The sequence below is a fragment of the Clarias gariepinus genome, chromosome 25, assembly GCF_024256425.1.
Source record: "Clarias gariepinus isolate MV-2021 ecotype Netherlands chromosome 25, CGAR_prim_01v2, whole genome shotgun sequence".
In the NCBI taxonomy this organism is placed as follows: domain Eukaryota; kingdom Metazoa; phylum Chordata; class Actinopteri; order Siluriformes; family Clariidae; genus Clarias; species Clarias gariepinus.
Genome location: NC_071124.1, coordinates 10,048,888 through 10,064,985, shown reverse-complemented (window position 1 = coordinate 10,064,985; position 16,098 = coordinate 10,048,888). Strand labels below are relative to the sequence as shown.

General features: G+C 36.9%; 1 protein-coding gene and 3 non-coding genes across 4 annotated transcripts in view; 1 reads left to right on the top strand and 3 right to left on the bottom strand.

Moving 5' to 3' along the window:
• Positions 1-263: 263 nt before the first annotated feature.
• On the bottom strand, positions 264-382 carry LOC128513540 (5S ribosomal RNA). Its single transcript, XR_008356405.1, has one exon. It is a non-coding gene; the product is annotated as a 5S ribosomal RNA (ribosomal RNA).
• A 1,538-nt stretch (positions 383-1,920) lies between these two features.
• On the bottom strand, positions 1,921-2,039 carry LOC128513530 (5S ribosomal RNA). Its single transcript, XR_008356394.1, has one exon. It is a non-coding gene; the product is annotated as a 5S ribosomal RNA (ribosomal RNA).
• A 1,532-nt stretch (positions 2,040-3,571) lies between these two features.
• LOC128513519 (5S ribosomal RNA) lies at positions 3,572-3,690 on the bottom strand. Its single transcript, XR_008356383.1, has one exon. It is a non-coding gene; the product is annotated as a 5S ribosomal RNA (ribosomal RNA).
• Positions 3,691-14,409: 10,719 nt separating this feature from the next.
• Positions 14,410-16,098, top strand: part of pik3cb (phosphatidylinositol-4,5-bisphosphate 3-kinase, catalytic subunit beta) — a 32,464-nt gene continuing 30,775 nt past the window's right edge. The window contains exon 1 of the mRNA XM_053486591.1: positions 14,410-14,728. The gene's annotated coding sequence lies outside the window, so the exon portion shown is untranslated. The remainder of the gene's footprint in view (positions 14,729-16,098) is intronic.

The window sequence follows — 16,098 nt, the reverse complement described above, 5'->3', positions numbered from 1 at the left end:
AATAATAATAATAAAATCTCCATGTGTGAAGAAAAAAATGGGAAAGGAAAACAAACGTGCAAAACGAATGGCGTGATGACTATTTTGGACTAACAAGATATTTTGTGATTAGACACAAGTTTTCTGCATATTTATTTGTTTGTTTTTTAATTTCGGCGGATCTCATAAAAGAGTGTGTGTGAGGTATTAATAATTTTGTAAAAGCTAAAGAATCTTTGTGCACTTAAAAAGTTCAGCAGAGACTTTGTAGGTGGAGGTGAAAAAGCTTACAGCACCTGGTATTCCCAGGCGGTCTCCCATCCAAGTACTAACCAGGCCCGACCCTGCTTAGCTTCCGAGATCAGACGAGATCGGGCGTTCTCAGGGTGGTATGGCCGTAAGCGAGAGACGAGCGGCAATACAGCCTATTTGAAGTGAACAACTCGGGGCATTCACAACACTTTATGGTATCTTTACGCTTCCTTAATTCACTACATTTGTTTCTCGGCAGTAACACCACGTCTTATTGACTTGCTGTAGTCACATGCGCTTTAAGAAAAAAAATATATATATATTTTTATATTTTTTTAAAGCGTAACCCTAGATCACAAATTACTGCCAGATAAGGAATGGTGATTATGAACAGTCTATTTCCACGATACTTTCCCTGCTTCAGTTATTACTGAACTTAAAGAGAACTCCAAAAAAAGCATATTAACAGTCAGTCAGTACAACTGCCGTGCGGCTACTCTCTTCTTCTTTTACATTTGATGCTGATTTAGAAATTGTGGTGCATTACCGCCACCACACGGGCTGGAGTTTGTGACCGACTTGGATTTGTTTCTCCCTCTCTCTGCATTCACAGCGTTCATTAGGCGAGTCTATCAAGAAATTGAAAACGTAGGTCGGATATTTTAATAATTACTGAATTAAAAAAGACCAAGATAAACACCACTGAAGATCACAGACTGCGAGCCTCTCTCGCCATGAGCGTGTTCGAACTTTCATGACTGGTAGTTCTTTTTTAACAGCTGTTGTAATATTAGTTTTTATGAACGTTTTGTGTAAAATTTTATAATTCAGATTTTTATGTTGTAAATTGTATATCTTTTTATTGCACAAATCCATGGCTCTCCAACTCCGGGCTTTCCCAACACTTTATTGCAACTTTTATGCTCCCTTAATTCATTACAACAAATTACTGTTCCTCATCAGTAACACCACGTATTAGTGTCTTGCTGTAGTATAAATTCATATACACCTTAAGAAAATGTAATAAATTGCATAAAAAATATAAATAAACAACACTAGACCTCTAAGTGCTGCTAAACAAGAAGGGGTGATCATGAAAGTCTATTTGCAACTATTTCCACAATTTTACACTTTCGGGAGTGTTTACAATTCACAATTTTCCCCAGATGTCTTGTCATGAATTTTTTAAATCTTCTGTTTTTGGCCATCTACTGCTCCTTTTATCCTCCGTGGCTATGTTGTTTGGACTGTGTGTTATTGTTTTAGCTTTAAAAAAAAAAAAGGAGGCTATTGTGACTGGCATATCTGCAATAAGAAGCCCATGTTATTGTGGCATGAAGATTGTACTGACGTACTATGAAAAATGAATACATTTATTTCAAGAAATTGTTAAAAAAAAAATCTAAATAATAATAATAATAATAATAATAATAATAATAAAATCTCCATGTGTGAAGAAAAAAATGGGAAAGGAAAACAAACGTGCAAAACGAATGGCGTGATGACTATTTTGGACTAACAAGATATTTTGTGATTAGACACAAGTTTTCTGCATATTTATTTGTTTGTTTTTTAATTTCGGTGGATCTTATAAAAAAGTGTGTGTGAGGTATTAATAATTTTGTAAAAGCTAAAGAATCTTTGTGCACTTAAAAAGTTTAGCAGAGACTTTGTAGGTGGAGGTGAAAAAGCTTACAGCACCTGGTATTCCCAGGCGGTCTCCCATCCAAGTACTAACCAGGCCCGACCCTGCTTAGCTTCCGAGATCAGACGAGATCGGGCGTTCTCAGGGTGGTATGGCCGTAAGCGAGAGACGAGCGGCAATACAGCCTATTTATAGTGAACAACTCGGGGCATTCACAACACTTTATGGTATCTTTACGCTTCCTTAATTCACTACTGTTGTTTCTCGGCAGTAACACCACGTCTTATTGACTTGCTGTAGTCACATGCGCTTTAAGAAAAAAATTATATTATTTTTATATTTTTTTAAAGCGTAACCCTAGATCACAAATTACTGCCAGATAAGGAATGGTGATTATGAACAGTCTATTTCCACGATACTTTCCCTGCTTCAGTTATTACTGAACTTAAAGAGAACTCCAAAAAAAAGCATATTAACAGTCAGTCAGTACAACTGCCGTGCGGCTACTCTCTTCTTCTTTTACATTTGATGCTGATTTAGAAATTGTGGTGCATTACCGCCACCACACGGGCTGGAGTTTGTGACCGACTTGGATTTGTTTCTCCCTCTCTCTGCATTCACAGCGTTCATTAGGCGAGTCTATCAAGAAATTGAAAACGTAGGTCGGATATTTTAATAATTACTGAATTAAAAAAGACCAAGATAAACACCACTGAAGATCACAGACTGCGAGCCTCTCTCGCCATGAGCGTGTTCGAACTTTCATGACTGGTAGTTCTTTTTTAACAGCTGTTGTAATATTAGTTTTTATGAACGTTTTGTGTAAAATTTTATAATTCAGATTTTTATGTTGTAAATTGTATATCTTTTTATTGCACAAATCCATGGCTCTCCAACTCCGGGCTTTCCCAACACTTTATTGCACCTTTTATGCTCCCTTAATTCATTACAACAAATTACTGTTCCTCATCAGTAACACCACGTATTAGTGTCTTGCTGTAGTATAAATTCATATACACCTTAAGAAAATGTAATAAATTGCATAAAAAATATAAATAAACAACACTAGACCTCTAAGTGCTGCTAAACAAGAAGGGGTGATCATGAAAGTCTATTTGCAACTATTTCCACAATTTTACACTTTCGGGAGTGTTTACAATTCACAATTTTCCCCAGATGTCTTGTCATGAATTTTTTAAATCTTCTGTTTTTGGCCATCTACTGCTCCTTTTATCCTCCGTGGCTATGTTGTTTGGACTGTGTGTTATTGTTTTAGCTTTAAAAAAAAAAAGGAGGCTATTGTGACTGGCATATCTGCAATAAGAAGCCCATGTTATTGTGGCATGAAGATTGTACTGACGTACTATGGAAAATGAATACATTTATTTCAAGAAATTGTTAAAAAAAAAATCTAAATAATAATAATAATAATAATAATAATAATAAAATCTCCATGTGTGAAGAAAAAAATGGGAAAGGAAAACAAACGTGCAAAACGAATGGCGTGATGACTATTTTGGACTAACAAGATATTTTGTGATTAGACACAAGTTTTCTGCATATTTATTTGTTTGTTTTTTAATTTCGGCGGATCTCATAAAAGAGTGTGTGTGAGGTATTAATAATTTTGTAAAAGCTAAAGAATCTTTGTGCACTTAAAAAGTTCAGCAGAGACTTTGTAGGTGGAGGTAAAAAAGCTTACAGCACCTGGTATTCCCAGGCGGTCTCCCATCCAAGTACTAACCAGGCCCGACCCTGCTTAGCTTCCGAGATCAGACGAGATCGGGCGTTCTCAGGGTGGTATGGCCGTAAGCGAGAGACGAGCGGCAATACAGCCTATTTATAGTGAACAACTCGGGGCATTCACAACACTTTATGGTATCTTTACGCTTCCTTAATTCACTACTGTTGTTTCTCGGCAGTAACACCACCCCTTATTGACTTGCTGTAGTCACATGCGCTTTAAGTAAAAAAAATATATATATATTTTTATATTTTTTTAAAGCGTAACCCTAGATCACAAATTACTGCCAGATAAGGAATGGTGATTATGAACAGTCTATTTCCACGATACTTTCCCTGCTTCAGTTATTACTGAACTTAAAGAGAACTCCAAAAAAAAAGTATATTAACAGTCAGTCAGTACAACTGCCGTGCGGCTACTCTCTTCTTCTTTTACATTTGATGCTGATTTAGAAATTGTGGTGCATTACCGCCACCACACGGGCTGGAGTTTGTGACCGACTTGGATTTGTTTCTCCCTCTCTCTGTATTCACAGCGTTCATTAGGCGAGTCTATCGAGAAATTGAAAACGTAGGTCGGATATTTTAATAATTACTGAATTAAAAAAGACCAAGATAAACACCACTGAAGATCACAGACTGCGAGCCTCTCTCGCCATGAGCGTGTTCGAACTTTCATGACTGGAAGTTCTTTTTTAACAGCTGTTGTAATATTAGTTTTTATGAACGTTTTGTGTAAAATTTTATAATTCAGATTTTTATGTTGTAAAATTGTATATCTTTTTATTGCACAAATCCATGGCTCTCCAACTCGGGGCTTTCCCAACACTTTATTGCAACTTTTACGCTCCCTTAATTCATTACAACAAATTATTTTCCCTCTATCAGTATCTGTTGTAGTACTGTAATTTACCAATAGGTGAATTATGACCAATAGTGAGGTCACTGTAGGTGTCGTATTTTTGTGTTCGTCAGTGTGTTAGTCAGTGTGTTACGACGGTTTGGTTATTATTCCTTCTTCTTTTTCTCTCTGTTGTGTAAAAAAAAAAACTCTAACAGGTCATGGGCCCAGAACTTCACTAATAAAAAAAAATGGAGGATAGACTGTTTATTGAGAAGTTAACCGGGCTAGAGAATTGGGCAACATGGAAATTTCAAATGGAACATTTGATAAAAGTCAAAGAACTGGGGCATAGTGACGGAAACAGACAGCCTATCAGACGAAGCAAGTGCACAGGCAAGAGCAGAATTTGAAAAACGGAAAGAAAAAGTGTTTTCTGAGCTGGTGCTGAATGTGAGTTCATCACAGTTATATCTGATAACAAGCTGTAAGACCCTCAAGCTGTTAGACACGCTAAAAGGACATTTTGAGAGAGATACTCTTGCAAATAAGTTGTTTCTGAAAAAAAAATTTAAGATGTGAAATGAAGGAAGGAGAAAATATAACTGATCATTTGAAATGAATGAAAGAATTAACTGATCAGCTGAGCGCAATAGGTGCTGTGATTGAAGAAGAGGATCAGATTTTAACATTGCTGGGGAGTTTGCCATCAAGCTATGCTACAATTGTAACTGCGCTGGAAACTAAATTGGACAATTTAACGCTGCTGTTTGTTCAGCAAGCATAAATAAATGAAGAACAAAGCGAGTGTCTGCTGATGGTAATTATGTTGGCACTATGTCTACTATGGCTACTGCGACCAGTAGTGTGTCGGCGATGTCAACGCAAATTCGCGGTGATGCGCAGTCCAATTCTAAAGCAGTGAGAACTGAAAGAATCAACTCGTGGATATGTTACAAATGTGGAAAAGAGAGACATATCAAGCATTACTATCTAAATAAGAAAGAAAAAAAAAATTAAAACCCCAAAGCCAAAAACGTAACATGTGAACATTCAGAAGACTCATCTGAGAGTGCTTTTATTGTTAAAGAGGCAAATCAGGATAACTTAATGCAACAGATCGATTGGTTAGTCGACTCTGGAGCCTCAAAGCACAGGACATGTCATGAAGAAATCCTCCAGAACTATCAGCAATTTCCAATACCACAGTCTGTGAAACTTGTTGATGGCAGAGTGGTTGATGCCATTGGACTTGGTAATGTTAAACTAAGAATGACATTTGAAAAGGGTGGTGTCAAAAGTGTAAATATGCTAGATGTGCTGTATGATCCTAAATTAACAAGGAATCTCTTCTCAGTGGAAGCTGCTGTCAGTCGAGGACATACAGTGTAGTTCAAGAAGTCTCGCTGTTACATTCGCAGTAAAAACGGAAATCTCAAAGGAATGGGAAAAGAAAGGTCTGATGGACTGTATCACCTGGATGTTGAGGGAACTCTGCCAAACTGTCACTTTGTGTCAAGTGCTTTAGCAGCAATCAGCTTGTGGCATCAGCAACTAGGTCATACCACCAAATTGAAGGAACTTAAACAAGTGGTAAATGGAGTAGACTTTGCTACGGAGAAAGAAGTTTCTTTCTGTGAAGCCTGCGTGGAAGGCAAGTTGTCTAGAAAGCCTCACAAATCAGTGGGAGAAATCCGTTCCAAATGCAAGTTGCAGTTGGTCCATAGTGATGTCTGTGGCCCCATGCAGACAGAATCTATAGGTGGGTCAAAGTATTTTGTGACTTTCATTGATGACTATTCTAGATGTTGCATACCACCCTGAAATCGGGCATTCTCAGGGTGGTATGGCCGTAGGCGAGAGATGAGCGGCAATACAGCCTATTCATACACTCTAAAAACTGCTGGGTTTAAAAACAACCCAACCATAACTTAGTCGCTGGCTCACTATTGGACAGAACACGTGCTGGGTTGTTTTGACCCAAGTGCTGGGTTAACCATTTAACCCAGAATTCTGGGTTGTTCATCTGACCCAACCAGTCAGTTAAATTGACACTCTAGCTGGGTTAAATTTTAACGGGCTGGGTTATTTTATTTGACTCAAGCAGTTAATAAACTTAACACTTTTACTGGGTTGACACATTCCATTTGATTTTTTTTTTTTTAAAGGTGCAGAATGTACAGAATCTGATCTACAGTATGCTGGAGAAACTCACAGGTGAGAAGACACTATGTAGTTAACATCAAAGATAAAACAAACAAACTTTAAAACAAACATCAATGGCCTCCACGAAAGAGTCTGTATCAATAGGTCAGCCTCTAACAATCGGAAAGGTTTGTGAGGTTCCTCTTGTCTCATTCCCAAGGCACAAAACATGAAACAGTGCTCCAGTCATCTCCATATTTTGCAGATATCATTCCCATCATGTTGGTCCCCATCTGTGGATTACACACCATCACTTAGTGTTGCTTTGCTTTTTCATTTGAAATTTGGCAGTCAGTGTTTGTTCGCTAAAGCGAAAAAGCAAACGGTGATGCAAATTATGTCACACTTTATGCGTCCACATATGGGAAACGCAATTGCAAATGCAATTTCTTTTAAAAAATGTCCGGGATTTCCCTCCATAGACGTGCCCCTCGCTTCTGAAGTGAAGAATCCAGAAAGTTTGTCATGCCGTGTCTCAATTTCAAGAACAAACTTGACTTGGAAGTGCACACTAGAGGGTTTGAGGACACTGGATATATTGTAAATAGAATGCGTCGTACAGGATGTGTCTCACATATTATACCATAACCGTATTATACCAAAGATTGCCTTTTAGAAATACACAAAGTGAAATAAATCCACTGTTTTAACCACTACGGAGACATTACAGCGGTAGTTTTCAGAAGTTCTGGCGAGGTGAGGCAGCGTTAAGCGGCTACATGAGCGCAGGGCACATATGTTGCCTGCCTGGAGCTCAAATCTCCAAAATCATTGAGGCAAGTTTTTTAAATACATGCCATCTTTAATAATCGATTGATGTTTTGAGCTATACACACTTACATTCTAGCTTAAACAACTCTTAAAAACTACACTTTGTGACACAATGACAGTAATATTTCAAAATTTTGCAGGCTGCCGTTTGGAGAAACCAGAGAATAAAGAACAAACCAGTTGTTGGGTCAAAGTAACCCAACCAGGTGTTCATTTTTAAATAGCCCACTACATTTCATTTGACCCAACACAAAGCAACGCAACAATGTGTTTAAAGTACCCGAAATAACCCAGAATTTTGACCCAGCAATGTGTTTACAAACGCAACCCAGCATTTTTAGATTGTAGTGATCAGCGGAGATCAAGGCGATTCACTCAATTCACTCATTTGCTGTCGGACGGACAGTAAAACCTTTTGGGTCAAAACAGGGAAACTGTCTCACCACCCACACACATGAATGAACTCATGGTTCTTCAACTCAGGGCTTTCACAACACTTATTGCATCCTTACGCTTCCTTATTTCACTACATTTGTTTTTTAACAGTAATATCACATCTGACTGTCTTCCTGTTTTTTAAAGCCATAACAGCTTTATATAATAATAATAATAATAATGATAATAATAATAAATTAACCCTAGACCAAATTGCTGAAAATTAGGAAGGCAGATTACTAAAAAGTCTATTTACAACTACTTCCACAACGCTTTCCTTGCTTACTTTATTACTGAAAAACTGGAAAATAAAAATAGATTAATAGCCACTACAAAAGCCTGCGCTTCTGTTCTCTTCTTCTTTTATGTTTAATGCCGATTCAGGAGTTTAGCGCCTTTCCGCCACCACCTGGGCTGGGGTTTGAGCCCGACCTGACTCTCCTTCGCTCGCTCGTTTACCCTTTTTTTCTCTCTGTGCATTCACGTTTTCTAAACGAGTCTTTTAAGAAGGACTTCCACAAAAAGCTGGGAAACAATAGTCTGCACGAGAGGGGAATAAGATGAAAAGATTGAAAAGAAGGGGAACGAAAGGGAGAACATAAGAAAAAGGGGCGAACTAAAGTGAAATGAGAGTTATTACTGTCTTTTCTGTTTCCCTCTGCTAAATTAATTGTTATTATAAGATTTTCTTCAATTTTTTTTTTTACCCAAACAGTTTATAAGTGACACAAAACGTTAAAATGCTGGGTAATTAATCAAACATATATATATATATATATATATATATATATATATATATATATATATATATATATAAAATTCTTTTTTTGGAAAAGAAACCCATGTTACACTGTACAAATTGTGAATAAAAACACAATGCAGTGATGTGGAAGTTTTAAATTTCAATATTTTATTCAGAATATAACATAGATGACATCATGTTTAAACTGAAAAAATGTATAATTTAAAGGGGAAAATAAGTAGATTTGACATTTTATGTCATCAATTCATTTTTAAAAAGTTGGGACAAGGCCATGTGGCCACTGTAGAATCCTCTCTTCTTTTTATAACAGTCTGGGGACTGAGAAGACAAGTTGCTCAAGTTTAGGAATAGAAATGTTGTCCCATTCTTGTCTAATACAGGCTTCTAGTTGTTCAACTGTCTTAGGTGTTCTTTATCTTCCTATTTATGATGCACCAAATGTTTTTTTATAGGTGAAAGATCTGGACATTTCACTTTGCCACAGTCCATTTTAAATGAGCCTTGGCCCAGAGAAAATGCCTGTGCATCTGGATCATGTTTAGATATGGCTTCTTTTTTGACATATAGAGTTTTAGCCAGAAACGTCAAATGGCATGGTGGATTGTGTTCACCGACAATGTTTTCTGGAAGTATTCCTGAGCCCATGTTGTGATTTCCATTACAGTAGCATTCCTGTATGTGATGCAGTGCCGTCTAAGGGCCCGAAGATCACGGGCATCTGGTATGGTCTTCCAGTCTTGACCCTAACGCACAGTAATTGTTCCAGATTCTCTGAATCTTTGGATTATATTATGTATTGTAGATAATGATAACTTCAAACTCTTTGCAATTTTTCTTTGAGAAACTCCTTTCTGATATTACACCAATATTTTTCGCCGGGGAATTGGTGATCCTCTGCCCATCTTGACTTCTGAGAGACACTGCCACACTGAGAGGCTCTTTTTATATTTAATCATGTTGCCAATTGACCTAATAAGTTGCAGATTGTTCCTTCAGCTGATTCTTATTTGTACATTTAACTTTTCCAGCCTCTTATTGCTACCTGTCCCAACTTTTTTGGAATGTGTAGCTTTCATGAAATCCAAAATGATCCAATATTTGGCATGACAGTTCAAAATGTCTCACTTTCAATATTTTATATGTTATCTATATTCTATTCTGAATAAAATATTGAAATTTGAAACTTATACTTCATTGCATTCTGTTTTTATTTACAATTTGTTCATTGTCCCAACTTTTTTGGAATCGGGTTTGTAAATATAAGATTAAAAACTTCATAACAAAAACATCAGAATTATACAGTTTTATACAAAACTAATAACATATTGAAACTGCTAATAAAAAAGCCCCATGAGTCATTAAAGCCCATTTACGCACATGTTGAGGGAGGTTTTTATCTTGGTCTTTTAATTCAGTTAATATAAAAACATCCCACCGACGTAATCAGTCATTTTAAATAGACAATTCAATTTTATCCGTCAAATTAAGGTCTAGTGTTATTTTTTGTTGTTTTTTAAATTATTATATTTTCTTAAGGCTTATATGATCTAGCAAGCGTATTTTCCTATATCCACAAGATGGCGCATTTTACCTAAACATGCATATGGTTTCCTTAAACATTCGCATAAATGGTCACCTAAGTCGTTAATAGGAAATATTATATAGAAATAGTTAAAAGGTTAAGGCTAAAATAAGCTGATCAGCTTTTTATCAGTGATATTATTTTTTCAGGTTAAAGCCCACCTACATGTCTGCCTGCAACATTAATTTTTTATACTGTAATTTCACAAAATTTGGTTTGGTGTGACGATATTATATGGTATTGGTTTCCAATGAATCAGTAGCTTAATATTAGTAAATTGTACATCTATAATTTTCACTATAAATAGGCTGTACTGCCGCTCGTCTCTCACTAACGGCCATACAACGTCTAATCTCGAAAGCTAATCAAGGTCAGGCCTGGTTAGTACTTGGATGGGAGACCACCTGGGAATACCAGGTGCTTTAAGCTTTTTCACCTACAAAGTCTCTATTGCAGCTTTTTAAGTGCACACAAAATGTGCATCTTTTTATCACAAAATTGTTCATACACACACACTGATGAGATCAGACAAATAAAATAAAATAAAAAAATGAAACAAAAATCGCAGAGGACTTGTGTCTAATCATAAAATAGTAATCACCTTATTCATTTTGTTTATGTCTTGCTTTCTCATTTTTTTTCACACATTTATTCTTATATATTTTAATTTATTTGCCAATTTCCTGGAATAAATCTATTAATTCATCATACTACATCAGTACTACATCTTCATGCCAAGATAACATGGGTTTCCTATTGCAATTATGCTAGTCACAATAATCTACATTTTTTTGACAAGTGGCATTCTTATCATTACATTCTAAACCTTATTACTTTATAAACCAATTTGTTATTAATTTGATTGTGCATTTACTTTATTTACTTATTGTTTGTTTTTTCCTTAACTTTATTCTGTCGTTAATTTCTTTTTTAGTGAATACATTAATAAATGATTAAAAAAAGATAAATATATAATAAATAAATAAATAATTTATTTTGATAGGTCACATGATTTGTTTCCAAAAACAATACAAGCTCAGTTTTAACATGGTAATAAGCTTATCTTTAAAACACTGAAACATAAAATAACCTTTAAGCATGAAAACAAAACAATCACAAACTGGATTAAAGAAATGAATAATTAACAGTAATTAACCAGAAAAATGTTGATGAAGCCAAATGGATACACCCCTCACTCTGTTTAGCACCGCGCCTATAATTCATTGACACAGATTGCCAAATTAACATCCCGACACAACAGAGTAAAAAAAAAAAATCCTACAGTCCTGCCTTAATAATTGCTCCTTACCCCTTTTTCTTATTACCAGCTTGGACTCTCACTGTATTGTTGCATTTCCAGTTTGTGACACCCCATTATGTAGAAAGTTTACATAATGATTTGATGTCGATATGCAGTGCCATATGCACAAAGTAAAATGCAACTTGTTATTTAGCCAGCAGGTCTGCAAAAACACAGTCCAAGTCGAAACTTTATTCAGTTAACCAAAAAATATTTACTTATATTGCTGTTTCCCTGAGCCAGCATACCAATACCAAACAACAATACTTGCAACTTTCCTGCTCTGACTTTACAACAACAGCATATTTTGGTAAACTAGAATGTAAGCTGAATGTCTGTGGTTAATTAATTTAACACAGCCTGGCACACACTATTTCACTTAATCATCGTCTATACCGCTTGATCTTGCATTCAGGGTTGCGGGGAACTGGATCCTATCCGAGGAGGCTTAGGGCATGAGGCGGGGTACACCCTGGACAGGGTGCCAATCCATCACAGGGCACACACATACACACATTCACACACTATGGGCAATTTGAAAATGGCAATTAGCCTAATCTATATGTCATGGTAGGAAGGACACCGGAGTACCTGGAGGAAACCCATCGAGCACGGGGAGAACATGCAAACTCCATGCACACGGAAATCAAACCCGGACCCTGGAGGTGCAAAACAACAGTGCTAACCACTTTTGACTTTTGACAGGTGCCAATAATGCTGTATACAGATTAGGCTACATGTGCAACAATACATACTCAGAAAATAATTTGTTAAATAATTAGACTTATTTTTTATTTTTATTTTTTTTCTAAAAACAATAAACAGACAATCCAAATAACATCGCCAGAGTAGATTAAGAAGGAGCAGTCGATAACAAAAAACAGAAGATGAATAAAAAACTAAAAATGAATAACACAATAGGAGAGGAAAAAAACTGTAAAGGAGCATGCTCTGCATTGGATTGGCACACCCTCCAGGATGTACCCTGCCTCGTGCCTGGGATAGGCTGTAGGCCCCCCATGACCCCAATGTACAGACAGGATAAAGTGGTATAGACAGTGAGTGAGTAAGTAAGTGAGTGTACCAAGGAGCACCAAAAACAGAAACTCAAAGTTTATTCCATATGACTCACATAAGTGTAAATATTTTAACAGCTTTGGAGTTTTTTGAAAACCCAATACTTTCTAAATATCTTATAAATTCATTTTTAAATACAAGAAATTGGTGTACAGTATAACCAATCCATTATCAAAGTGGCACATGCTGCTAGATCAACTAAACTATCATCTGTCGTCATCCTCCTGGACCTGTCAGCTGCATTTGACACAGTGAACCAATAGATTTTATTATCTATTCTTACAAGCCTTGGAATCTGTGGAACAGCATGGCAATGGTTTGCTTCTTACCTAGAAGATGTTGAGGGTTGTATGAGGTGACATGGAGTGGTTTTAGCCACTGCCCGCAATCTTGGGATAACTGTGGACAATCATCAGTTATTTTCCCCACAAATCGCTAACTTTACTCGCTCTTGTTGATTTCTTCTTTACAACATCTGAAGAATTTACCCATTTCTTTTTTCATAGGCTACTTAGGTGCTTGTTTAGTCCCTTGTTATTTCAAGACTGGACCACTGCAACTCACTCCTGGCAGGTCTGCTCTGTCCACCATTCGCCCTCTGCATCTGATTAAGAATGCAGCCGCACATCTCTTTTTCAACTCTCTGAAGTTCTTCCACACCACACCACTTTTCTGCTCCCTCCACTGGCTTCCTGTAGCTGCCTGCATCAATTTCAGAGCCCTGATGCTCGCCTACAAACTAAAAATGGCCCAGCACACACTTACCTCTCAGCTGTAATCACACCACACACTGCCCTATGTTCCCTCCGATCCTCCAGCACTGCTCACCTTGTCCCACCATCTCTCAGGGATCAAAGAATACCATCACCCAGACTCTTTTCTGTTATGGCACCTAGGTGGTGGAATGAATTTCCTCTAGATATCCGTTGGAGTATAGAGTCTTGACAACCTTTAACGATGACTCAAGACGCATCTGTTTTTTCAGTACTTTGCAAAACTTTGCTTTGACTCTTTAATTGTTGTAATGAGCAACTGAAAACATGCAACTACTCCTGCAACCAGCACATTGGAGAATTTCTTTGCAGATACAGGAATGGAATAAGCAGGAATTCAGTATAAAAATGACTGTCGGGTTAAAGTAGTAGACCAACTAAGATGATATTATTGTTAAACCAATTTTTTTTAAAAGTTTTGTTTTTGTAAATAATGCTCCTGTTGTGTTAGGTATCGCATGTGTGCTTAAAATGAGAGAGGAGAGTAACATCATTCTGTGGAAATTAAAAGTTTGTCAGGGATCTTGGAGATGTCATAACAAACCAATGGAAAATATAACCCACTAATTTTATTTTAAAAAAAACTTTGGAGGGGATAGTATTCCAGATAGTGTTTGGATTGCTTAAGTATTGCATCAGACAATTTATTTAAAATGTATAATACAGAGTTGTAAAGTCATTCCACCACGTTCCTGTGTATTCATATAGATTCTTTGATGTATTAAACCTTGTTCATCCACAGAAAATCCAATAAGACTGTCATTTATTTTAAGTACAATCATCAACATATATTGAGAGTGCTGCGTATGTGAGTCTGCAGTAACCTTCTGCCTTAAACAGAAAAATGTGTCTTTAAAGCCATCCTGTGTGTGAAGTAGGAACCAGGGTACCTTTTCTTCAGGAGAAATTAGTGAGACTGGGGAGTCACTTGTGAACTTCCTGGGACACGCCTCAGACTCAGAGAGGCCGGACAGGGACGTGGCTCTATATTCAGAGGGCGTTTCAGAACTTTGCGTTTCCGGTTGAAATCACTGCACAGCGACTATGCGAGAGCTATGTAAAGAGGACAACCGGTTTAGCTCTGTTATGAAATGCGAAGGGAGGGCCTTGGTTAGTGTGTGTTGAAACGAAAGAAAAAAAATGGAGAGCAAGTTCTTTTCCTACTGACAAACCAGGAAGCTTTCGGACCTTGCAGCCATGGTAGAACTTTTTCGGACAGAAAGACATCAGCGTCAGCAGTGAGGCTGAGAGGCCTAAGTCTTTTCTCCGCTCACATCTTTGGAGTGTACTCGACACGAAAACTATTTCCGCGTAGCTTAGAAGTGGATTCACGCTTCCGACATTACGTACCGAGATCAGAAGGTAACCGCCTGGCTGTTTTTTTTTTTTTTTTAACTGTTTCTCAGTTGGCGGTGAAAATGCCGATGCAATATTGTAATTAGTTTGGGGTTGACATCTTGTTGATTTACATCTGGTGGACTTTTTTTTTTTGCCAAAACATTGTTAGTGAGGATTGCTCAAATACGACAGCTAGTCTTGTGAAATAACACAGTTCCTTCTTGTTACCGTTGGCTGAGAAATTATCTACTGTTTCACTCTTTATGTAAGACTGCTTCTAGTGTATTTTTTTTAATTCATGTCTCCAAGCCAGCCAGTTCAGTGGCTGTCACATTTTTCATGGTATAAAATTAGGTAAATATTTCAGCGCTATGCCTATCAGGATTTTCAATATTTAGTCAAATTACAGACCATGTCGGCATTAAATATTACAGTAAAGATTAAACCTTTATCAAGTGTTACGTTACTGTGGTGTTTACTAATGATTAAACTTTTCTGTGCCACTAGGCTTCTATATGCAAACGTCTTTTAAAGCTCTTGTCTGAGAGAGGCTACGTTTTTCAGTAGTACAAACACGATTTCAATGTTTTCAGGAAGGAATAATGTGTGGAACAGAAAGTGTCAACACTGAGCTATTCATATAGGCCTTACACCAGAGGTTGAATAGGATGTTTTTACCCTTTAATGTCCTTTCATGTAGATTCTTGTGATACAGTGTGATTTAATGTATCTTTGTTCCGATTTGTATTCAAATACAGTTTTATCCACTGTACCTTTCCTTGTCAGTGGGAAAAACCCTATGTATTTGATTCCTTAGGCACACACGATCATACAGTAGCTGTCTAGCATGCTATAACAGTACAGGCTTTTTGGCTTTAACCAAAGAGTACATAATTGCATCCCAATCCGAATGCTGTATGAAGTACAACATTGTGTATTACTTGCGGTCTCTATCTTTTTAAAGGGACCAAAATTAGGAGGACAGTTGGGTGCACCAGTATTGCATGACCAGGTGTGTGTAGTTCCCTTGAAGTTTCACTTATGAATAATTAAATAATTTTAAATCCAGATGTGATTTTAAATATGATGTTTGTATCTGATTGGTAATCCGTTGGTGTTAACTTTTTAATATGAAGTCAACAGAGCTACAAAGCAAGCTTTGCAAGGCAAACTTTAAAAAAACAATCAAAAGAAACATTTCAGGGAGATGGTGTTGAGAAGAAGGTTATTGTGTACATTAAGTTTGCCCAAATAAACAATCTGGCCTTTATGAACACCCTCCAGGGGGTAAGTGTATCTGTGTCAACAATCAAGAGAAGACTACGGCAGGATAAATATAGAGCGCTTGCCACAAGATGTAAAACACTAGCATACTACAAAAAAACAGAAATACC